The following is a 25385-nucleotide window of genomic DNA, read 5'->3' on the forward strand; positions in this document are numbered from 1 at the left end:
GGAAGGTTTTGATTTCCTCTTTGATTTTATCTCAGACCCACTGGTTATTCAGTATTAGGCTGTTTAACATCCAGCTATTAAAGTTTTTCTTCTGTGTCCCTTTGTAGTTCATATATAATTTCAGGGCCTTGTGGTCAGTGAAGGTAGCCTGCAAAATTTCTATCCTCTTGATATTATGGAGATATGTTTTATGTGCTAGCATGTATTCTATCCTGGAGAATGTTCCATGTACATTAGAGAAGAATGTGTATCCAGGCATTTGGGGGTGGAGTGTCCTGTATATATCTACCAGGCCTCTTTCTTCCATTTCTCTTTTCAGGTCTAGTATATTCTTGTTGATTTTTAGTCTGGTTGATTTGTCAAGTGTTGACAATGCCGTCTTGAGATCTCCCACTATTATTGTGTTGTTATTGATATTATTTTTTAGATTTGTCAACAATTTTATTAAATACTTTTCTGGCCCCTCATTCAGTGCATATATGTTTAGGAGAGTGATTTCTTCCTACTGTACATATCCCTTGATTAATACAAAATGTCCCTCTTTGTCCCTTACAACTTTCCTAAGTATAAAGTTTGCATCATCTGATATTAGTATGGCCACTCCAGCTTTTTTATGGGTGTTGTTTGCTTGGATGATTTTTCTCCAGCCTTTTATTTTGAGTCTATGTTTGTTCTGACTATTCAGGTGTGTTTTTTGTAGGCAGCAGAAGGTTGGATTGAGTGTTTTGATCCATATAGCCACTCTGTGTCTCTTAACTGGTGTATTTAGTCCTTTGACATTGAGAGAAAGAATTGTCCTGGGAGTTAGTTCAATCTTTATATCGAAGTTTGGTTTGTCTGTTGGTCAGTCTTTTCTTAAGTTAGGCCATTCCATTTTTCTTTTAAGAATGATTTTGAGTCTGTAAAGTTTCTGAGCTGTTGTTTGTCTATAAAACCATGTATTGTTCCTTCAAACCTGAAAGTGAGTTTTGCTGGGTGCAGTATTCTAGGCAAAGCATTTATTTCATTGAGTTTTGTCACTATGTCCCACCACTGCCTTCTGGCCTTGAGTGTTTCCGGTAAAAGGTCTGCAATAAATTTCAAGGATGTTCCTTTGAATGTAATTTCTCTTTTCAATCTTGCTGCTTTCAGAATTCCTTCTCTATCTGTGGATTCATCATTGTGACTAGGATATGTCTTGAGGTGTTTTTTCTGGGGTCTCTTTTAGTTGGTACTCTTCAGGCATGCAGGATTTGATTGCATGTATTCATTAGCTCTGGTAGTTTCTCTTAAATGATGTTCTTGACTATTGATTCTTCCTGGAGATTTTCTTCCTGGGTCTCTGGGATTCCAATGATTCTTAGTTGTTTCTATTGAGCTTATCATAGACTTCTCTTTTCATCTGTTCCCATTCTTTGAGTAATTTTTCCATTGTTTGATCATTTGCTTTAAGGTTTTTTTCCAATTTCTTCTGCTGTATGGAATTGTTATTCATCTCATCTTCCAGTGTACTAATTCTATCCTCAGCTGCTGTTAACCCGTGTGAAAGCTCAACCATGTTTTTCTTCAATTCATCTACTGAGTTTTTCAGACCTGTTATTTGACCTGAAATTTCAATTTGGAGTTTTCTGATTTCTATCTTCATATTCTCTTGATCCTTATTAGTGTTCTCTTCTATACTTTCTTTGAGTTCTTTGAGCATCTTCCATATTGCGACTCTAAACTCCTTATCTGAGAGACTGATTAGTTAGTTGGTCATGTTCAAGTTATCAGAGTTGCTATCATCATTCTCTATGTCTGGCGCTGGCCTGCATTGTTTTCCCGTTGTCACACTTGTATTGTGGGTCTTTCTACGTGTTGTGATTGTTTTCATTGGCTAAATGATGTGCACGGCTGGGAAGCGAAGTGGAGCGGCAGTGCTCCTCTGGCTCCACCCTTTCAGGGCTTGTAAACTCACCTCCAAGGAAGGCTCTAGGGAAGGTGAGCCGTCCACAGATGAGCCACACACAGGATGAAATCAGGCCGAAAACGGAGCACAGCACAGAAGACAGGCAAATAGGAGTGCTGGCATCTGAGTTCCAAGAGAGTTCAGCCAAATTAGTTGCTTTTTTATAAAAAAAATCAAACCTGAAATTAAACAATATAAATAGATTCACTACTCACTATAGAATACTAATTTGTGCTTTCTACACACTTTAGTTTTGTCATTGAAAACTTTCTCTTTCACTACTGTTGCCCCCCCTTTTTTTCTAAAAATGAACATATTTTAATCCATTTTCCTGTCTTATATCCTCTAAAATGGATGCTACTCCCTATCATTTTTTAGACCCTGTACTCTTATTAATTATTAATCTTATCTCCTGTATTTAACTAACACTAAATCATGGAGGGATTTTAGTGCAAAATATGTCAGAAAACAAAAGTAGTGGAGAAATAAATCTTGGTCAGGCTGCCATAAAAGTACAACCAGCTTAGAAAGCAGAATAATGTGAAGTAATATTTCTTCTATTTTATTTCTGCCTATATGTATTGATACTGCCTTTGAGCTAACAAAATGCTTGCATCTCTGCACTCTGAATTACTTTTAATGTACTCAGCAACCAAAAGGAAGGAAGATACTTTGCATTAATTACTCAGTGAGGACATAATCCAAACAAATCATAGGCAGCAGAGAAAGTACCATCTATGCACAGATTTGGTGATATGAATGAAGGCAGAGTAGACTCATCCTTTGCCTCTGATTTGAAAGATTCCAGAATTTATGAATTAATATATATTATATATATAATATATTAACATTATATTAACTATATATTAGAGATATTAGAGGAAATTTATGCCTGTACCTAGACTTCTCACAATGTTCATTAAACCATAATATCTTATTGAAACTGCATCAAGCAGACGTGTTATATAATCTATAATTAGGTGTTAAGCCCAATTCTAATTGTTAAATTGTAGTAAAATCTATGACAATTTCTAGAGACATAAATCTTTGATATACTCCTGGGAATTCATTTTTCTGAGATATTTTATATTTTGATGTAGGATCTCCTCTGTGTGCACATTTGCATAGTTGACAATTCAGTTTTGAGAGGCCAGAAATGTTAGTTCTTGCTCTACTCTAAGTTTTTTTTTTTATTTCACTTGTTATTTCTTTGGAAAATAGTTTTAAGCAGGGCTCAATTGTGGAGATCATAAAATTTTATTGAAAAAATAAGTTCTGGACATATTAGAAGATATTCAAAAGTTTTTGAGAAACTATGAACATTCTAAGTTTCTGTGATGATAGAAACAGTAGAGAATCAGTAAGAGAACAATTAATACCAAGGAGAATAAGAGAACTGAACCACAGGGTAGAACTTATTAAAAGAATTACATCATCTGAACAATAGTCCAATGAGAACAAATAAAGGAAAACACTTGAAGAATAGTTAAAAAGCCAACAAAAAACAAAAACAGAGGTAAGCTTTTGAGTAATATCACACTGTAAATTCATGCTGAAAACATTTTTCATCCCACCAGCCATGTTACTTATCTATTGTGTAAATAGATTAATTTTCTCACATTATCAAATGAGTACAGCCCAGAAACTGAATAACGATATTTTATGTGACTCAATGGAAATAAAATCGTCAATGCACTTTGCTGTAAGACTTTCAGTCAAGTGAACTAATTGAATATACGAAGCCTATTAAATGAAACTTGTTAAAATCAATCCTTTTTTAAATGTATCTTTAGCTCACAGAAAATGAAACCACAGAAAATGCACAAATTTTTTTGAAAATAAGGTTCGTGAAGATGCCAATATAAAAGATATTTTAGTTGTCTCCTTAATTCTTTTCCTGCATTTTAAAATTTAATATAGTGTCTATGACAATATAATAATATGTCAGCTAAAATCTGAATTTTTCTCTCTTACAAAGAAGTCTACTCACACCTGTGGTCAAACTTTATGCTTGTCAGAAGCAATAAAGAGAATTTGCCTAACCACTGGGAACAGATCTATCCACAGCCTCAGAAGGATACTAGCTCAGTAAGCAGCTGTAATATTGGAATTTATTTGGCACAAACCATATGCAAGAAGTTTCCTTTAATATTGGTCTTACATTCTTTGCTTTCAAACCCCCTCTCTTTTTGTTGAGTGATAAAATTTCAGTACATTGTTTTCAAATCAAAATTTTCCATCAAAGCTGTAGAAGCTAAGAATTGATAATCACAAACTCCAAGCATTGTTCATATAGTAAATCTCTCTTGGAAGTGACTATTTTCCTAACACTGACAAATAACAAAACTTTTAAAAAAGAAGTGAGATTGAAGTTTCTATTTCTTCTTTGTATGATGATTGATCCTGAAGTCGAGTCAGTAGAGATAAAATACTTCAGGTGTGTGCAATATAGTGCATTAATTAAAATGATTAGCTTTGAAAAAATTAATTTAATTCTTTACTTATGAGTTAGTTACTTCAAGAGTTAAATAAACCTGTCTGCTTTTCCTTTAAGGCTGGTTTATTATCTGTGAAGTTTCTGAGCTGTTGTTTATCTATGAAGCTATGTATTCTTCCTTCAAACCTGAATGTGAGCCGGGCTGGGTGCAGTATTCTCGGTGAGGCTGACTATTATGCAGCCGTCAGGAGAGATGAAGTCATGAAATTTTTCTATACATGAATGTGCATGGAATCTATCATGCTGAGTGAAATAAGTAGAAGGAGAGAGAGAGAGACGCAGAATAGTCTCACTCATCTATGGGTTTTAAGAAAAATAAAAGTCATTTTTGCAACAATCCTCAGAGACAATGAGAGGAGGGCTGGAACTTCCAGCTCACTTCATCAAGCTCACCACAAAGAGTGGTGAGTGCACTTATAGAAATAACTACACAGAGAACTACCATAATCATGTGAATGAATGAGGGAACTGGAAAGCCTGTCTGGAGTACAGGTGGGGGTGGGGTGGAATGGAGGGAGATTTGGGACTTTGGTGGTGGGAATGTTGCACTGGTGAAGGAGGTGTTCTTTACATGACTGAAACCTAATCACAATCATATATGTAATCAAGATATTTAAATAAAGAAAAAAAAATTAAAAAAAAGTTAAATAAACTCTTTCAAATTTTTTGCCTTTCCTTATTAATTTTTCTTTAAGGTAAGTGTTTTCAACAGTATTAACATTGTTATTTTAATCACTGTTAACGTGGATAAAGATTGGTTCCTGATCTTTGTGCTCTAATAAAAATAAAAAAAAATAAATAAATAAAAGAATAGCACCCAGACCACCACATGTTTGGTGTTAAGTGCCTGCAGACTAAAAACACTCAAAGTGATGATGGAAAGAAGAACAGATGAATGCCATCAATTCTATAAATAGGACCAATTAAAAGGCATATAAAAGGCTCTTTTTTGGGGGGGAGACATACCAGGTGACTTGTAGGGGTTACTCCTGACTAAGCACTCAGAAATCGCTCCTGGCTTGGGAGACCATATGTGACTTTGGAGGATGGAATCGCGGTCTGTCCTAGGCTAGCGCGGTCCAGGCAGATGCCTTTCTGCTTGCACCACTGCTCCAGTCCCCAAAGGCTCTTTATTTAACAGCTCATGTAGGTGAATTTTGAGCTGCAGCTGTCCCAGACATACAGACCTCTACAATGCCCAGGTCTGCTCCCTTTATCTCTTGTTTTTGTTTGTTTGTTTTTCCTCTTACCACTAGGTGCTTGCTAGTTTTTGCTTCTTGTTAGTTCACCCACTTAGCTGCCTGCTGGTCTTTGGTTTCTTATATTTGGCCTCCAACTTTTGTTAGTAACTGACAGCACACATTTGTTTTTCCCTTCTTGCTTATATGCTTTGTCTGTTAAACCATTCACCTGGGTGTATGTGTATGTCCGCATGCATATGTTGTCTTTTGCCATCCATCTGCATGTTCATACTCTATAGAGCAACGAGATCCATGTTTCAGCCACTAGTGCCACTGCACATTACTCAATGCTAGTTCTAATTTTTCTCACAAAAAGAGATAAAAGAGTGAGGCTGCATTTTCTATCTCACTAATGTCTTATGTCACCTATTTCTTTTCCCTGACTGTGTGATACATAAGAGAGCATTTTAATCGGCTGTCTACACCTCCACTCATTTCCACTATTAAAACATCAACTTTCCAAACTGTTCCCAAGTGGCCATGTTTTGAAAGTCTTTTCACACCTACTTAATGTATTTTATAAAATTTGCTTAAGTTTTACATTTATATCAAAGAAACATTTATCTGACACTTCATGGTCTACTTCGCTATATATTTGGCTCTATATGACTAGTTAGGTGGAATAATTTTTAGGAGAAACTGTATTAAGCATAAGAAGATGTATTTATTTTATATAGTCTCTCTTCCCTGATCCAAGAACATTAAAGAAACGTTTGAAGACAATACAAAAGACATGAATTTGCAATATTGAGATGAAAAATTTTATGGAAGACAGTTGGCTTGATGGTCAGGTAATTTTTGGACTTCACATAAAAATACAATAAACTTGTATTAAATTACTAATACTTGGGGTTTAATTTGCTTTCATAAAATTTCCTAACTTTTCATTTGATAAAACAAGATTAGGAGCTAATCTCACTGATTTTTTTTGACTTCATTAATTCAGTTGGTAGGAATAGATGGAGATCAGAGTACTTCAGAATTGCTTATTAACAAATAGTCCTCAGTGCACACTTGGCATTAATCAGTGCATTATGTAGAAGGAATAAGCCACACTGATTAAGAAAGTGCTACCGTGATGTTATTGTATACATCACAAGCCTAAATGACTTTCCCAAGAAATGTAAATTTGCAGGATTTAATCATTTGTAACAATAACTTAAGCATGTTCAATTGAGTTTCTAAGACAGAATTTTCACATATTTTGCAAATCAATTTCCATCATTCACTTGAAATAAAATTTTGATAGTGGTTTGCCTCTTCTCAGTGAAAAACATTGTTTTAAGTAGGGCGTGTATGGAAGTATCTGACTATTAAAATTCAAACTTGCATCTCAAGGTATTGATGACTATTGGGAAACTCTAATGGTTTGATTGTATTCCCTAAAGCACAGAATTAAATACTATGAATGAATAAAGGCAACAATAACACATTTTAATAAAGTACATTAATTAGCATATGTTGAATGTTAACTAATCTCTTATTCTGGCAGTAAGTTTTATCAGCCAGAGGGCAGTAGAATATAAAGTGAGTATTCTACCTCCATCACTAATATTTATTTGGAGAAGACTAGCAGGGAGTCATAGACCATGTTAATACATTAATTTCTAAATTAAAATTATTCAAGCAGAGTAAGCTTTCATTTATTTATTTAAGAGGGATTTTTTTTACCATAATGCGGTATGATGTATGATCAGTGGAAGTGAACACAACTGCCATATATCAACAATCTCTTGAGAGCTCTGCTTTATTAATGCACATCATAATTTAGCACAGTTTAGTTCATAGTATTCAGATAATATTGCAGAATACCTGCTGATTAATATTTGTTATGGAGATGGGAATGAGCTAGTTATGACTTGGGGAAGAAATGAGCATTGCTGATCAATGCTCAGGTGGTGTAAATAACAGTCCCATCTAGTCATATCAGAATGATGACTGATTCTGTGGGGACATTGGCTGTGAAAATTAATCAGTGTTAGATGAAAAGTATTTGCAAATGTCTACAGACAAAGGTTCCAAAGCTGTATTATTTTTCATTCTCAGAGACTGTTGTTTGGAGAATTTTGTATTCTACTCGGTTTTGTTTGCTTTTTTTCTGTTCTTATAAAATAGGTATGATACAAAGTAATTAGCAATGTCAAGAATTGATTTATATGTTTGGATTCACTTATATTTTCCTGGGCAATAAGAAATGGGAAAATTAGTCATTATATAATCAAAACATTGTATGACTCTGTTTCCACCCTTTTCTTGTTCCTTACTGAGAAATAAAAATGGACTTTCTGGGATAATAGTAGCAAAAATGTAATATTTGTTGGCTTGTAGTTTGGACAATATAACAATCCTTCCCTGGAATCAATCCCCTTTTTATTTTGTTTTGTTGGTGTTTTTTTTTTTTTGGGGGGGGGGTGTCACACCTGACGGTGCTCAGGGGTTACTCCTGGCTCTATGCTCAGAAATCGCTCTTGGCAGGCTCAGGAATGCCAAGATATGGACCACCATATTCAGACCACCTTCTCTCCTGGATTGGCTATGTACAAGGCAAACCACCCTACTGTTGTGCTATCTCTCCGGCCCCTGGGATTGATACTTTTGAGTTTAATTGAGTCAATACATACATTCGAAAATTCTCCTTCATGAATAATCACCTCTGTACTCATTACCATATAAAATGGAATTCTGGAGGATGTTTTGGCCCTATTTTATAAAACATACAATACATGAGTATATATTTCCATGATAGATTTATTAACTGCATAACTTTCCTCCTCATAAATTTTTGAGATTTTTTTTTCTGAAAAACATCTAAATATATATAGACAACTATGACCTTTCAGGTCTACTTGATATAAAGTCAGTTTTCTTTCTGCATTGTGTTCTGCAACTGTGCTATTCACCAGATTAGTTTACCAATTGTCTCCCATTAGCAAAGCCTTAATATCTATTCTGGCACTCTGAAATCTGAGGGATAATGAGTAATAAAATCTTGCATCTTCCTTTTAAAATATCTCTTAATCTCATTGGAGGGAAATTGGAAACATTTAATTCCAACCTATTTAAATGTTTGGTAATATGCTTGTGTTGAAATAGGTAGATATGAGTGTAATTGAGGCTAAGAAAAACTTTCAAATTCCTTTTATGTTTAACAATTAGTATAAAAACAGGTCATCAAAGATTAAGCAATTGTGAATATTACTGTTCTTGAATAATAAAAATGTTTTGAGGAATGTTTTAGTTATTAATTCTTGATGTATAACAAGTTTATTAGGGAAATAACTAGAGGGAAGGAGAGAGGTAGATTTAGATCCATACTTAAAAGAGAAAAAAGTAATTTTAAGGCAAGGTAGTCTCTGTGTCTTTGGGTTGGTTTAGATTTCACACAGCTTTCCCCCAAATGCATTACAGAATCCCATTACTATCCAGCTTGCAGCAATCACCCCCTAGAGATTTCACCCCCTAAAATCTTTATGGGGTACATGAGTGATGGCTTATTTCGATAGCTTCTGCATGCTGATCTATGAATGAAGACTCTGCATAGGGATGCATCCTATATATGGGTGAGAATTTTCATACCAATGTGTGTTGATGGGCCCAGGCAATGATTTATTGGATTTCAAAATAGTCAGCATGAAAGAGAAAACATGATTGGAACTGGAGGAGGAAGGTATCTTTTCTCTGTCCTTGAGATGGCCAAGTATTTTAATATTCTAGTAAATCTATTGTAAAATAATTGTTTCTGTAGTAGAAGAATCTTTTAATTCCTGAAATTTTATTTATACATTGAATTCTAAATGCTACTTATCACTAAAGCACTCTATTTTAGAGTTGAAGAAGAAAATCAATTAAATCTCATTCCCCATCTACACCAGTGACCTTGTGAAAAGAAACAGACATAAATGGAGACATTTTTAAATAGGAATAGGAATTATTTTTTCAGAAAACAGCTCATTGTTCGCTTTGTTTTGGGTCAAAAGCTCTTCTACTGGGTCACTTGGACATTGTTTCAGCAACATTTGTAAACTGAAAAACAGAAATCTTGATCAGAAACACCGAAGCTTATAAAGTTCTGCTAGAGGACAGAATCAGAAATTCATTACATTTTAGCCTACAATAGTTTAACTTGTAATTTAACTATATATATTTTTATTTCTTTTTTCTTTTTTATCCCTCTTCAGCTCCTCCGTCCTGGGGTTCCCTCTCTTCACCCGCACCCTCACCCTCTTTATCTCCCTGTCTTCCTATTCCCAGACCCAACTACAAGAGGTTTCTTGCTGCTCAGGTCTCCCTTCCCTTCCCTTCCCTTCCCTTCCCTTCCCTTCCCTTCCCTTCCCTTCCCTTCCCTTCCCTTCCCTTCCCTTCCCTTCCCTTCCCTTCCCTTCCCTTCTTCCCTTCCCGTCCCTTCCCTTCCCTTCCCTTCCCTTCCCTTCCCTTCCCTTCCCTTCTTCCCTTCCCTTCCCTTCCCTTCTTCCCTTCCCTTCCCTTCCCTTCCCTTCCCTTCCCTTCCCTTCTCTTCCCTTCCCTTCCCTTCCCTTCCCTTCCCTTCCCTTCTTCCCTTCCCTTCCCTTCCCTTCCCTGCCTCTTTCCCTTCCTCTTTCCCTTCCCTTCCTTTCCCTTCCCTTCCCTTCCTCTTTTCCTTCCTCTTTCCCTTCCTCTTTCCCTTCCCTTCCCTTCCCTTCCTTTCCTTCCTCTTTCCTTTCCCTTCCCTTCCCTTCCCTTTTCTTTTTGTTAATATCTTTATTTAAACACCTTGATTACAAATATGATTGTAGTTGGGTTTCAGTCATGTAAAGAACACTCCCCTTCACCAGTGCAACATTCCCATCACCAATGTCCCAAATCTCCCTGTCCTTTTTCTAGCATTGTCTTGAACTCACTGTGAGACTCCCTGGGACTCGGGTGCTGGAACTGGGAGGTCTTTTTCGTTGTCCTTCCCATGGTATTTCTCATTGCAACTGGGTCCTGGCTGTAAGGCCAGAAGTTCCGTAATCTGTACCAGGATCACAGTTTCTTCCTATATTCCTTCTACTCTCTTCCTGCCTATCCAGGATTCCAAGATCCCACTGATGTGTGGAAGATGCTGTCATCCCTGGAGAAGCACAGAGCTCAAGTATAGGTGTGCATGGCCTTCACCCTCCCACCCCCGGAATTCTGATTGATTGGCTCTAGAAGCTTGTTTACAAGCTGTTCCTGCCCCTCCACAGGGCACTTTCCTAGTCTTACAACTTCTTGGGGTTCTCAAGCTGGCCCCTCCTTTTCTTCTCTTGCTCTAAGGCACTGATGATGGTCCAGGTACCAGCTCCGGGAAAGAGTTGCCAGCTGAGCTGACTGTGAGCTAGCCGAAGTGTCCTGGAAACACACACAGCCCCATCTCACACAGCAGTGCAGTCTCTATGGGCTCTATGGGAACTGTTTGGTTCACGATTTTCCTGGAAGCTTCAAAGTGTTCAGAAACTGAAACTCTATTTTATAAACAAGTTAGTTATCCCACTTTGTCCCATGGTTACGATGGGGACTCAAAAGCTTTTTAAAAAGAGGGAGGAGCAACAGAGGGAGGGAGAAGGAAGGAAGGAAGGAAGGAAGGAAGGAAGGAAGGAAGGAAGGAAGGAAGGGAGGGAGGGAGGGAGGGAGGGAGGGAGGGAGGGAGGGAGGGAGGGAGGGAGGGAGGGAGGGAGGGAGGGAGGGAGGGAGGAAGGAAGGAAGGAACTATTTAACTATATTTTCAACTACTTTCTTTTACTCATACTCATCTTCTCTTCCCTGAAAAGCTTCAATTTTCACAACTATATGGAAACATTTTAATTTTCTCCCTGAAACTTTATTCTTCGGTTTTCAATCTTCAATTCTAATAAGCCACTTATCATTAATTTTAGGTCGAGTAGTCACCCAATAAATTGCTACTGGAATCTTTGTTATAATAATTATTTTTAAAATTTACTTTATTTATTTATTTGGTTTGGGGGCCACAACCAGCGGCGTTCAGGGGTTCCTTCTGGCTCTGTGCTCAGAAATCACTCCTGTTAGGCTCGGGGACCATATGGGATTTCAGGAATTGAACCCAGGTCTGTCCTGGGTCAGCCACGTGCAAGACGAATGCCCTACCGCTGTGCTATCTCTCCGGCCCCATTTAATTTATTTTATTTATTTAAAGAGAATGTATCATATAGTAGACATATTTGATCATAACACATTTGTTTCTAGGTAAGTGGAAGCAGATTTTTTGGGGAGTCACCCCCGGCTGCGTTCAAGGATTACTTCTAGCTCTATGCTCAGAAATAACTTCTGGCAGGCTTGGGGGACCATACAGTATGCCAATTCGAACCACTGTCCTTCTGCATGCAAGGAAAACACCATACCTCCATGTTATTTGTTTCTAGGTAGGTGGAAGTAAATTTTTAAAAAGAAAAAAAATAAAAGAAGGAAAAGAAGTGAAAGAAGGAGTAGAGAAAATTTGTGAAAATTGTATCTCCCCAGATTCCATGAAGTCATTGTCAGAAGGTTTAGTTGTCAGTTGGCTATTCTATTACTTTATTTGCTTTGGTCCATTAGATTCACACTGGTGTCTAAATTGGTGCATTACTATGAAGATAACAGTAATGAGCAAAATTGGAGTTGTCATGCAGTTGCATTCATGGTCCAGATATTCCAAGCCCTATTTCTAATACTGTGGTTTGTGTAGGACATTGTTTTAGGTAGTAGGGTTTCTGGTTGTACAAGAAAGCTGAGGTCTGGGAGTTGGCTGCATTTAGTCCAAAAAGTCCTGGTGATATCAGGACAAATACTGGCATACCTGGTGTTTTTATCAGATTGGTGTCTCTGCAGAAAGCTGTAGATGAGTGCTGAGGCAGGGCCTATAGTTATTCTTTATACTAAAGTTTTTATATCATAAATTTAAATCTACAGCAAATTGAGTTATATAATGGTAAATATTAATTTTATTAATCTCTTATTTCATATAAAATGTCATCAATTACACATCAGCCCTATATGAAAGAATATCTAACAATATTTATGGTTAGAATATATATGGAAATATAGTCAATGCATCTAGATTATGTTATTCTATAGAAATAGATTTATTATTGATGTTTAACTATACATTTCTGTTATAACAATACTACCTATAAAATGTTGTTAGATTATTTTTCTATCTAGTATCTTTGCAGCTGACATCAAAGCTCTAATATATGAGAATTTAATGTAAGCATCTACTAGTTTACACTAAACACATTGCTTGTTTCTAACAAATATTACCTAATTAATTAATATGCAATAGATTTCCTGAATGACCTGATGGGTTGTGGCAAACAACCCTTCCATGATTGAAAATGTTTGAATAGAACTGATGCAGGCAAGCAAAGAGAGAGGTCATGGGAATGGGAAATATAAGGTGGGCTGAAATGGTGGAAGGTTTTGACCCTGCTGGATCTGGGTTCAATCACTTTCTCAGAACCCTTCATTTGCCATATAACTCTAGGGATGAGTCATTTCTAAGGGTATGTGAAGTACAATGGTTAATTTCATTTACTATTTTCCTCAAGTTCAAGATCTTGCCTGGTTCTGTAAGCTTGTAGAGTGCATCAAAGGAGAACTCTTTCCTGTAATTGCTTTTCAGATAAGAGCACTGTAAAAGAAAGAATTTCAGCAATATTTTTCTTCTCTAATATTTCTAAGGCATCATTTGGTAGTGGAAATCTACATATCTATAGAGAGACATAACTCTGCTTAATAAAAATGCTGAACTAAGGCATAGAAACATCTCCGGCTGGAATTCATTAGCACATCTCAAGTTCTAGAGGACTATTTTTTTTTAAAAAGGAAGGAAGCAGAAGAAGTTGATTTTTGACATTTTTTTCTCAAATAGTAGTCTTTGAATTGATACCATAGTATTTCCTTGAGTCATAACATGGGTCATATTTTTTTGCAGAACTTAATTCCTAAATTAACATAAAAATAGGTCTTAAAAACAATTTCAGAACTACTCTACTCAACATATTTAAATGGAAAATGGTGTTTAATGTGATAAAATGTTTTTATTTGGGAGCTTGCTTCTAGTATTGTATTTCTTTTACTTATTTATTTATTTATTTTTGGTTTTTGGTCCCACATCAGATGATGCTCAGGGGTTATTCCTGGCTTTGAGCTCAGAAAATGCTCCTGGCTTGGGGGACCATATGGGATATCAAGTGATCAAACCTAGACTAGTGAGGGCTAGGCAGACACCTTACCTCTTGAGCCACTGCTCTAGCCCCTAGTATTATATTTTTAAGTGCTGATCTTTAAGTGGCATACATAAATAAGCTCTGTAATATCTCAATAGTCTTTCTACAGTAAGATGTATTAAAAGGTATTTGATCTTTTGGAAAAATTTTCCCATAATGGGATTAGAAGGAGGTGAGTCATTGTGAATTCATGAGTCCTTGTGGGGAAAGACGTTTGTTTGGAAATAAATGGAATTCATACTGTAATGGGTGCCTGGATAGGCTTCACTTGGACCTTTCATCTTTTAGAATAATATCAAAGTGGCTAAAGCAGAAGTTCTTGAACTAAATTCCTGTATTCTCTTATGAGAAGAGACCACTATGGCAATGATACTTGGAAATGATCGCTTTGGACAAGAACTTGGTGCTGAAAGGAATAAGGTAAAGTGAAATGCAGGACAACCTTTCAGTATCATTTTTTTAAACCACAGTATCTAATTGGAAAACAGGAAGAGGAAGAGAGAGAACAAGAAAGATATTTTTGCCATAGAAATGTTTAGAGGCAAGCGGGGGAGTTGTGGGAGGGAAATTGGAGACATTGGTGGTGGGAAAAGTGCACTGGTAAGGGTGTTGAACATTGTATGACTGAAGCTCAATCATGAAAAACTTTGTAACTGTGTATCTCATGACGATTTAGTTAAGTTTTTTTAAAAAAGTATATAATAACATTTTAAAATATCTTGTATTCACTTTCAAGTAAGTTGCCAGTTTTTACCACATAAAGATTTGTGGCAAACCTATCACTCTGCATTCTGCTGGTTCCATTTGTCCCTGAGTCACAGTAAATCCTCTCTTCTGTTTCCTTGATTAAGGGCCCTTTTAGTCTTTATGTCTTTCTGGACTCTCATAAGCATTGTTCAGAGAGTCTGAGTCTGTGGACTATTACCCACTACATCTATAAGTCTGTTTTTTCTATGAGGCTATGCTGGCTTAATCACTGCAATTTATTGTTGTCTTGACATTAAATACTGTAGACCTCAAATTTATTTTTTTCTTTAGAATTGTGACAAGCCACTGGGGTCTTGGTGTTGCCAGATACATTCTCATATCAGTGTCAAATTCTCACTGCCTTGCCGAATTCCCAGTATTTTGTGGAATTCTTATTACCTTGTAGTATTCCAGTGCCTTACCAAATTCCCAGTACCTTGTTAAATGCTCAGTAACTTACCAAATACCCAGGACTTTTGACAGAGTTTGTAAGTGATTCACATCATAAATTTCTTTAATAATAATTGTAAACTAAACTTATGGCCATTTATTTAGATTTTTAAAAAGGTCACCTCATCTCAGTTTTATACTTTTCTACAGATACTTTTCTATATATTTTCTATATATTTATATATATATTTATATATATATTTTCTATATATTTCTATACTTTTCTATAGATTTTACTGTTAGACCTAACGCTATTGTATATTTTATTTGAGTTTGTGTCTGTAAGTGTGTGTGTGTATGCATGTCTGTGCATGTGTTTGGGTCTCACCTGGTGGTGCTCAAGAATTACTCCTGGGTCTGCACTCAGAAATCACTCCTGATGGTGCTAGAAGAACCATCTGGGATACTGGGCTCAAACCCGGATAAACTTCATGCAAGGCAAGCACCATATCCACTATTCTATCTTTTAAGCCTTATTTTTTATTTTATTTATTTTGATCCATGTTCAACTATGCATTTCATAAGTATTAAATGGATTCATCATATAGAACACATTTTTAATAAAATAACTTTAAGAATATATAAACATATATATATAATAAAAGTATTAAGTTTGATTTTAACTTTGTTATGCTCATTTGCAACTTTCAGCAGTTTGAGGTTGTTATGGAACTTTTATGAATGAACATATATCACTTATAAATAAAATATTATTTAGAAATGTATATATTTAGATTCTAACTTGAAAAGTTTACCATTTAAATTTGTATACTTCTTATTTCAAAATATCTTATACTTTCTGCCCTTATTTTCATAATTCATAAAGAATGAACAATATACACAATTATTTCAATTTAGTTCTATGTCTTTTTTAAAATTAACATTGATGTTCCATATATTTATTCGCTTCTAGATAATTATGTATTTTGTATATGCTTTTCAAAGAGATGCTAGTGAGGTAATAATTTTTAAAGCACCAACAATTTTTAATTTATATAGAAATAAAATTTTAAGATATTTCTGTCTTAGCTTCTTTATAACTTAGCTTTTGTTAATGTTAATATATTTATTAAACATAATCCCTTGAATAAAATTTGTTGCAAAAATATGCTAATATTTATTATACCTTTTTTATTTCTATTTTATCATAGACCTCTAAAACAGAACTGTTTGTTAGCTTAGTGTCTGCAGTTAAAAAAATACATTTAGACACCAGAGTAATAGCACAGTAGTAGGATATTTGCCTTGTACACTGCTGACCTAGGACAGACCTGGGTTCAATCCCCAGCATCTCATATGGTCCTCTGAGTCAGGAGCGATTTCTGAGTAACCCCTGAGTGTCACTAGGTATGGCCCCCAAACAAACAAACAAAATACATTTAGCTTCTATAAGAAACTTAGGGTAAAGTTTTATTATTCAAATTTTGCCCTCAAAAGCTGAGATTTGGGTTATCACACACCTGCCAGTATTTGAAGACAGAAAAGAATGCCAAATGAGCAATGACAAAATTTGGAAAGTTTTAAAGTGGAACTTTTAAAATATCACTCTTTTCTGGATTGTATCTACATGATTTGTGACAATTTATGAAAGACAAAATCTTATGAGCACTTATTTAATTCACACATCCTCTTCTATTTCAGTGGAGTTACTTGATAATTTGACATATCAGATGCAAATAAAGAGATTGAAACAAAAAAGCGTGTGACACATTTTCTCTATTTAAATCCAGTATTTTGCTTTTCAAATGTGACATTCTGCATGTTTTATCAAGATATAGAATAGACTGGCTAGCAGAAAAGAAATATAAAAACTATCACCCAGATATTTTTTCCTAGTCACATAAAATAAAAATATATTTCTTTTGGGGCTAGAGCAGAGGGAGTTTGGTGCAAATGGTAAGTCATTTGCCTTGGGTGTGGCCACCAAACCAAATATATATATATATATATTAAATAATGAAACAATAATAGTATCAATAATTAATCTTCATTCCACTAATATACTATACCATAGCTATAATTCTGTGCCACAATAGAACTTATTATTCATGACTATTTTGATAATATATGAACAGTTCTTATAAATCAGTATGTTTTGCTAATACAGTGTTTTGTAAAAGCACCATTGAAGCTTTTTTTTTTAAAGATGTCTTTTTCATTGATGAAATATTTATTTATTTATTTATTTATTGGTTTTTTGGGTCAGATCCATTTGATGATCAGGGGTTACTCCTGGCTAAGTGCTCAGAATTTGCCCCTGGCTTGGGGGGACCATATGGGATGCCGGAGGGATCCAACCGCGGTCCTTCCGTGGCTAGCACTTGCAAGGTAGACACCTTACCTCTAGAATCACCTCGCTGGCCCAAGATGAGTAATTTATAGACAGGAATTTTTATTTGGTTTTTGGATCATATCTGGCAGTACTCAGGGTTTACTCTTGGCTCTGTGGTCCAGAACGACTACTGGTAGGACCTAGGGGACCTTATTGGGTGCCAAAGATTGATCACCAATCAGCTGGATGCAAAGCAAGTGCCTTACTATCAGTGAACATAATTCTTAAATATCTTTTTTTAATATTAAAATCTTTATTTAAGCACCATGATTACAAGCATGATTGTAGTTGGGTTTCAGTCATAAACAGAATACCTTCCTTCTCCAATGCAACATTCCCACCAACAATGCCCCTCCTCCCTCACCCCTGCCTGTATTTGCAACAGGCATTCTACTTCTCTCATTCTTTAACATTGTTATGTTAGTTTTTAGTGTATTTATTTCCCTAATAGTATTCACCACTTTGTGGTGAGCTTCAAATTGTGAGCCGGTTCAAATTAAACTTAATTTCTTAAACTTCTGTGGGTCCTAAAAAGTTTTCCAGGCATTCATCTATTTTTCACATAATCTATAGGAAATTCTTCACTAATTAACTATAGAGAATGATTTTTGCACTCTGGCATTCTCATGCATGGGTCTTTTGGTGGAATTCTGTCTTTAATATACATACAACTCTTATCTCATTCCATTGAGTTGTATGCGATCCATGACCTTAAGTGTGTGGAGTTAAACCTTGGACACTGCAAGAGAATAGAACTACCAGAGTCTGAGCAGAAAGAACAGTATCACCTGAGATGTGAGAGGTGAAGAGGTGTGTGTGTGTGTGTGTGTATGTGTGTGTGTGTGTGTGTGTGTGTTTTGTGTGTGTGAAAGAGAGAGAAAGAGAAAGAAAGAGAGAGCGAAAGAGCTGAAGATAGAGTGTAAGAAAGTGATAGAGACTTCTAGAATTATGCACTAGTCAATTCAATTGAATTATGGCTTATTTAGTGAAGATCCTTACCTACAGAAACTAACTTGACATTAACTAGTGCTAGTTTATAAAAGTAATTTGGAGTTCAATATTGTGAAGAATCTTTTGCTTTCACTGTGACACTCATCATGGTTCATTTTATGATTGTATAGTGATAATCTTTCCCTAGACTAGAAGGGCTTTGATAAAATTTTAATGCTAAAATGAATTTTTGTATTTGATAAACATAGAAGCAATAAATTAGATTACATGAGTTATTTGGACAACATATTGGGTCTTAAAATAATGAATGTGCAACTTGAAGTCTTAAAATATTCAAGCATGCAATTTTAAAATAAAAATAAAATACTAAAATAACCACTTACAAAGATAACCTTAAGCATTCATTTTCTGTTTCTATATGTATTAAAATAGTATATATATATATATATATATATATATATATATATATATATATATATATATATATATATATATTTCCTAATCTTAGTTTGGTGCTCGTACCCAGCAGTACACATTTCCCTGACTCCAAACTCAGAGGTCACTCCTGGTAGTCACTGGGACAATATATTAGCAATGATATATACCAGCAATTATACTTGGGCAAGAATCTTTTATGTTCAATGAAAATACTTCCATACTGTTCATTTTTAGATATCATTAATTTCTTGTTGAGCAACTACCACTGATCTATTAGTTAGGGCAGATGATCTTGTATCTCATACCCTTGACCTTTCAATAATGTCAGGATGAGAGGCTAGATCAATTAGAAGAGGAGAGAAGAGGGAGTTTTCCTTGGCTTGCTCATATGGTCCCTTAGATCCACTAGGAGTGCAGAAATCACACTGCTGAGTTTGGCCTCCAAACAAAATAATAATAATTTGATGATGATGATGATGATGATGATGATGATGATGATGCCAGGTTGAATGCCTTAGCACATATACTTTATGAATTTATATATAAAGTTCTCTAGGATTTACCCAGGCTATAAATTAGAAAACTAAAACACTAAATTTGCTGTATTTATCCTATTTTCAGTCTAAAATATTATTTTTCTACTCTTGTGCTATTTTTCTTAAATCTAACCTTTAAAATTATTTTATGGTATTATGTATATTTTACTATTTTCCAAATTGCTTTTATGTTTAAATTTTGAATATATTTTATTTGTTTGTTTTGGGACCACTCTGAGCTTGTGCTCAGGGATCACTCTTGTCAGGGCCTAAGTGACTATATGGAATGCCTGGTATTAGAACCTGGGTCAAGTGTGTGCAAGACAAAATAAATGTTCAACTCATTGTACTATTGCTCCATCTTCAATTATCTGTGTTCTTTCTGAATGAATAGTTAGAAGAGATGTGAAGACGTATAATTACAGAGAAAACTAACAACTCAAACCATTTTACAGAAGAAAATGAAGCTTAAAATGGATGTTACCTGCTTCTGTCCAGAAGACAGTGAGGATATATTTTTCAAAGAAGCTTTAATGTAAAAATAAAATTCTTCATTTTCAGTTTAAACAGCTCCTGATTTATAAATTTCCATTTTCCCAAGAATTCCTACTTTTTCTTTTTTTTCTTTCTTTCTTTTTTTTTTTGGTTTGTCGGCCACACCCGTTTGATGCTCAGAAATTGCTCCTGGCTTGGGGGGACCATATGGGACACCAAGGGATCAAACTGTGGTCACAGTTCTTCCTTGGCTAGCGCTTGCAAGGCAGACACCTTACCTCTAGTGCCACCTCACTGGCCCCGAATTTCTACTTCTTAAATGAGCACTTTTCCCTTTGTGGAAATTTCTTATAGTTCTCTCTGTTCTCCTTCACGTTAATCAAGATCTTTGTACTGTTAAAATTGAGAGGACTTATAATTTCAACATAGATGCCTGTGTGCATATTCTTTTTGATACAACTCCTTGAATTTCAATTTATTTTATTTTGTTGTTATTTTTGGGCCACATCCAGTGATGCTCAGGGGTCACTCCTGGCTATATGCTTAGAAATTGCTTCTGGGTTAGGGACCATATGGGATGCCAGGGATCTAACCGAGGTCCATCCTGGGTCAGTGGGATGCAAGACAAACGCTCTACCACTGTGCTTTAGCTCTGGCCCCCGTATTTCAATTTCACTTTGACAAAATTGGGAGGTGAGTCAGATTGTTCTTATTGCTATATAATTTACATTGTTAAGTTCAAGGTTTTCAATATGTTTATTTCTTACATTTATAAATCTAGCTTGCTCCTGTAGCATTACTGAACAACTCTGTGCCATATAATCACTGAATATTCCTTTTTTGAGAAATCTCCCAAAGCAGTGTTCAAGGAATAAGGGTGGAGAACTTCCTATCATTCTAGGTCCAGCTGTGCAAACCTGTTCAGTGTTACAATAACATAGAGGTTTGGAGAACCTCAAGGATTTAACTCTACAATCCTGAACAAGCCAAAGCAGCTTTTCAACTTTTTGACCTATTTATCATCCTCCTTCTGTGCTTGTGTGTTAAGAACATTCAAGGTCTGGTCTCTTAGCAACTTTAAAACTTCCAAAAGAGAAAATTCTGCTCCAGCATCTCAGGTGAGACCGGGTTCTGCTGATATTACTGGGCCTTTTCCAGTAAGGAAAGTATCCTATGCAGGTGGATCTCTACAGCCTCCACACTTGGCCTGTGTCATATTAAGGACCCATAGTACAGCTCTTGAAGAGCACCAATTACTCAACAAATTACACACCAGTCAGTTAATTTTTTCTGTTAGTATGTGAGGATGAGCAGAGTATCCCTTCAACCTAATCACTCAGTATCTTCCAGATGGAGTAACTACAATGTCTCACTCTCCCATCACAGTAAGAATACTAGAAAGACAATAGGGGGAAACATTTACTCAGTGAATACAGCAACCATCAAAGACATAAAAAAACACCAATTCAAAGAATAATTTCCCAATGTCCTTAGTAAAAATCAACAATCAATAAGTGCAAATAGATGATAGCACAGGTGGTCAGTAAACACATGAAAAGGTTGAAATGAAAAAGATCTACTGTCATCAGAAATGAAAATCCTAGTAAATGACATAAAAAAAACTCAGTGGAAGCACTGAATGGAAGGCTAACAGTAGCAGATCAAAAGATCAAGGAGTTCCAAGATGAGGAGTAACTTACTAGGAAAAGGCAGAAGATGGAAAATAGTCTGAAAAGAAACTAATAACATACCAAAAAATATGTGATGAGATCAAGTAAAATAACAGGAGAATCAGTGAAGGAAGTCTATGATAAAGAGCAGACAGGCCAATGTGATGAAGAAACAATAGTGAAAGAAACCATTGATAAAAATCTTCCCAGAATTATGGATTATAGATCCAGGAGATCAAGAGTGTCCCAATGAAAATAGACACACATAGGAAAATTTCAAGAAAATAACTAGTGCATATGATCACCAAAGTCATGTCAAAACAGTGAACTGCAGCTTGCTTATATTGATTTTTTTAATGGAGGATATGAATGAGGCTGAGATGTTAGTGAGTGTAAAACTTGTCTCTGCAGTCCCAGAGTCAGAACTATGTAGTGTCACATACTCTGCTTGGTTAAAGTGTTGAACATAAACTTGATTTCAACTGCCCAACATCATTGCAGAAGATCAGCTGTTATACATGCACATCTAAGCAATGTGTTAAGCATTATCTATTTTTAATTTTTAATGGGTAAGTTATATCATTTTATCCTTATGATTCAAAACATACCTCATGTCATTTTAATCTTGACATCATTGACACTTGTGCATCACCTGAAGTTGATTCTATGTGCTCATGATAAAAATGTGCATTCAGCCTGAAAATTTTTATTAAGTCTGAATTCTTCCAAGTATTTCTATAAGGCCCATTGGACTGGTTTTCTGTCTGTTCAGTTGTTGATCAAAAACAGCAGATAAAAGTATTGGAAACAGAAGTTATCTAATAAAATATTCTATTTTAGTAGTAGGAAAACTCTAAAGTGAGTTGATAAAGCTAGTTGTCATATATTTTAGTAACAGCATTTATCCAAAAAGTGATCAAAATAACCTGAGTGGTTCTTGGTATAAATGGGACTAAGTGGTTTAAGAAATGTATCCCAAGAAAGAGCAAGAAAATGACAAGAGTCAGTAGTCAGCAAGGTAGTTAGATTAAGCCATACTTATTGGTGAAACAATACATCTTTTCACTTTTATTTTTGAAGCTGCTCAATAAGACATGTTCATGGTCATGAATGCTACTGAACTAAATTTGCAGCTGCTCTTTTTCCCCACTACCTAAACACTAGGACCATCATTTTGATGTGTCTCTGAATAACATTTCAACAGCTTGTCACCGAAGTTTATCTTTACCTTTTTTCTTTTGTGCTTATAGCAGAAGCTGAACTTGGTTTAATGAGTTGTGTTAAATGTATTGGTTGTAAATATTCTCTTACTCCTGACTTCATGGTTATTCCACTTCCTGGAAATCAACTTGCTTATGAGTATCATACGCTTTCTAGAGAAAGGATTCAGTTCTCTTCATTCTGTTTCTGCTTTAAGAATATTTGTCGATGTAACTTTTCCACTCAGAAACAACTCTGATATTTGGAATTGTTCTGCCATTATTGCTACATATTATGTAAGAAAGATAACTAAATATGTATGCAATTAAATATTATGTTTATAGTAAGCACCTCTAAATACTTACATCACCTACTTTGTTTCTAGTTGGAAAGTATTTTAGTTAATAGTCTATTATTTTTGCTCTACTGAATTCTATTATTAAGTCATATCTTTCTTCTTTACTTTTCTCCAAGCCTCTATTTCTATCTACTTCTCTGTGGAACTTTAAAACCTTTGGTTCAATGATTTATTATAAAACAATTATTTAATTTTGTTATATTCATATTTAATGTTATATTCTTGTATGTTTTATCCTTTCATATAAGACTGTAGAATTCCTGTTTATTAGCACTTAATTAATGAATATTGATACTAAGTTCTATGCTTGCCTTGAGTAATACTGTATATAGAAATTTATGTATTTACTGCTAACTTACCTACTTTTAAATCTTAGTAGACTATTGACTGGCAAGTTCCAATGATTGTTATCTAGAGTTCATATTCATGAGTTCTTGCAATGTGGACTCATGGATTGTTCAAAATAACATTTGAAATCACTCTAGAAGTCATTCTTATAAACTTCATACAGTTTGGATTTTTATACTGGAAAATTCTTTTGGAATTGCATAAGAAAGCACAAGCTTTTTTTTTGAGTCCATGAACTCTTTGACAAAAACCATTGGGTGTCTATTTGAACAGATATTTCCAATGGTCATATATATGGAGAGAACTTTAAGGAGAACTGATTTTAATTTGAGATTTTTTTTTTTTTGGTTTTTGGGCCACACCTGGCGGTGCTCAGAGGATACTCCTAGCTGTCTGATCAGAAATAGCTCCTGACAGGCACGGGGGACCATATGGGACACCAGGATTCGAACCAACCACCTTTGGTCCTGGATCGGCTGCTTGCAAGGCAAACGCCACTGTGCTATCTCTCCAGGCCCTAATTTGAGAATTTTTATGGTGTGAAAAGTTACTAAAAGTGGCAAAATGGAAAAACAAAAGTACAAGTAACTATTTTTTTAAGGGTCATATTTAAAATATCCAATTAGGAGGAGCTGCCGATTTGACCTGTCTGCGGGCTCAGAAAATGGCGCCTGCCTTCCTGGTGCTGGTGGCACCACCTTGGCTGGCAGCTCGGACAGTGCTTCAGACCTTTGGCAAAGGTTGCGGCCGAAACTTCAACAGGATTGGCCGGACCTGACCAGCCCACCGTGGGAACCAGCATTAACTAGCAGTCCAAAGTTCATCTATATTTACAGAACCAGCAAATGATACCAGTGGAAATCAAGAAATTTCCAGCCTTTTGGATAGTATCCTTTGGGTGGCAGCTCCCCAAAATAGTCACAGTATTGAAAGGAACCGATGTAGAAGAAGAAATCCTCAAAAGCTTATTAATATTAAGAACAATATAGACATGTGTCCTGAATGTGGTCATCTGAAACAGAAACACATCCTTTGTGGCTACTGCTATGCGAAGGTACAGAAGGAGACTGCAGAAATCAGAAAACAGATAGAAAACAAGAAGAGGGTCCCTTTAAAGCACCTGTTTTAGAGACTGTGGTGTTGTACTTGGGAGAGATCCCATCTGAACAAGGTAAGCACAAGAGGATCATTGAACCAGAGAGGAAGAGATCATCCTGGTTCACTCAGAACTGATAGCTAAAGAATATGACTTCACATGAATGAGAAGTTGATTCATTTTTATAAAGCACTTTTAAATAACCAATATAGTTTAAAATATTAACAGTTTTTGTCTGTCTAATTAAGAAAATTTATTATAAATCAACTCTAAAATGTATGCTAATATAAAATCTCAATGAATTAATGTCTATTTGTCAATAAGGTTTTAAGTAAACAAAATTTCTAGGACAAAAAATTAAACAGCTTCAATTTGTTTTAAGAATTAAGTATTTTTATACCACTCCATAGGAATACAAAACACAATACAGAAATGCCCTCCTTTATTCATTGTAGCTATTTACAAAAGCCAGAATCTAGAAACAACCCTGATGCCTAACAACAAATGAATGACTAAAGAAACTGTGGCACGTATACACAATGGAATTCTATGCAACTGTCAGGAAAAATGAAGTCATGAAATTTTCCTATGCATGGATGGACATGGAAACTATTAAGCTGAGTAAAATAAGTCAGGGGAAAAAAAGATAGACACAGAATGATTTCATTCATTTGTGGGATTTAAGACAAATAAGAGATAATAATACCTATAGATAATAGAAATGAAGGCTGGGAAGACCAGCCCATGATATGAAGCTTACCAAAAAGAGTGGTTAATGCAGTTAGAGAAATAACTACATTAATAACTATCATGATTATGGTAGTGAGAGAAATAGAATGTCTGTCTCTAAGACAGGCACGGGGGTAGGAGAGGTTTC

At 35.4% G+C, this 25385-nt stretch overlaps 1 pseudogene; it reads left to right on the top strand.

Annotated features, from left to right (window-relative positions):
* The first annotated feature begins 24076 nt into the window (after window positions 1-24076).
* LOC126001338 (39S ribosomal protein L32, mitochondrial-like) lies at window positions 24077-24645 on the top strand (annotated as a pseudogene).
* Window positions 24646-25385: the final 740 nt, after the last annotated feature.

Source organism: Suncus etruscus, chromosome 2 (genome assembly GCF_024139225.1).
Source record: "Suncus etruscus isolate mSunEtr1 chromosome 2, mSunEtr1.pri.cur, whole genome shotgun sequence".
NCBI lineage: Eukaryota > Metazoa > Chordata > Mammalia > Eulipotyphla > Soricidae > Suncus > Suncus etruscus.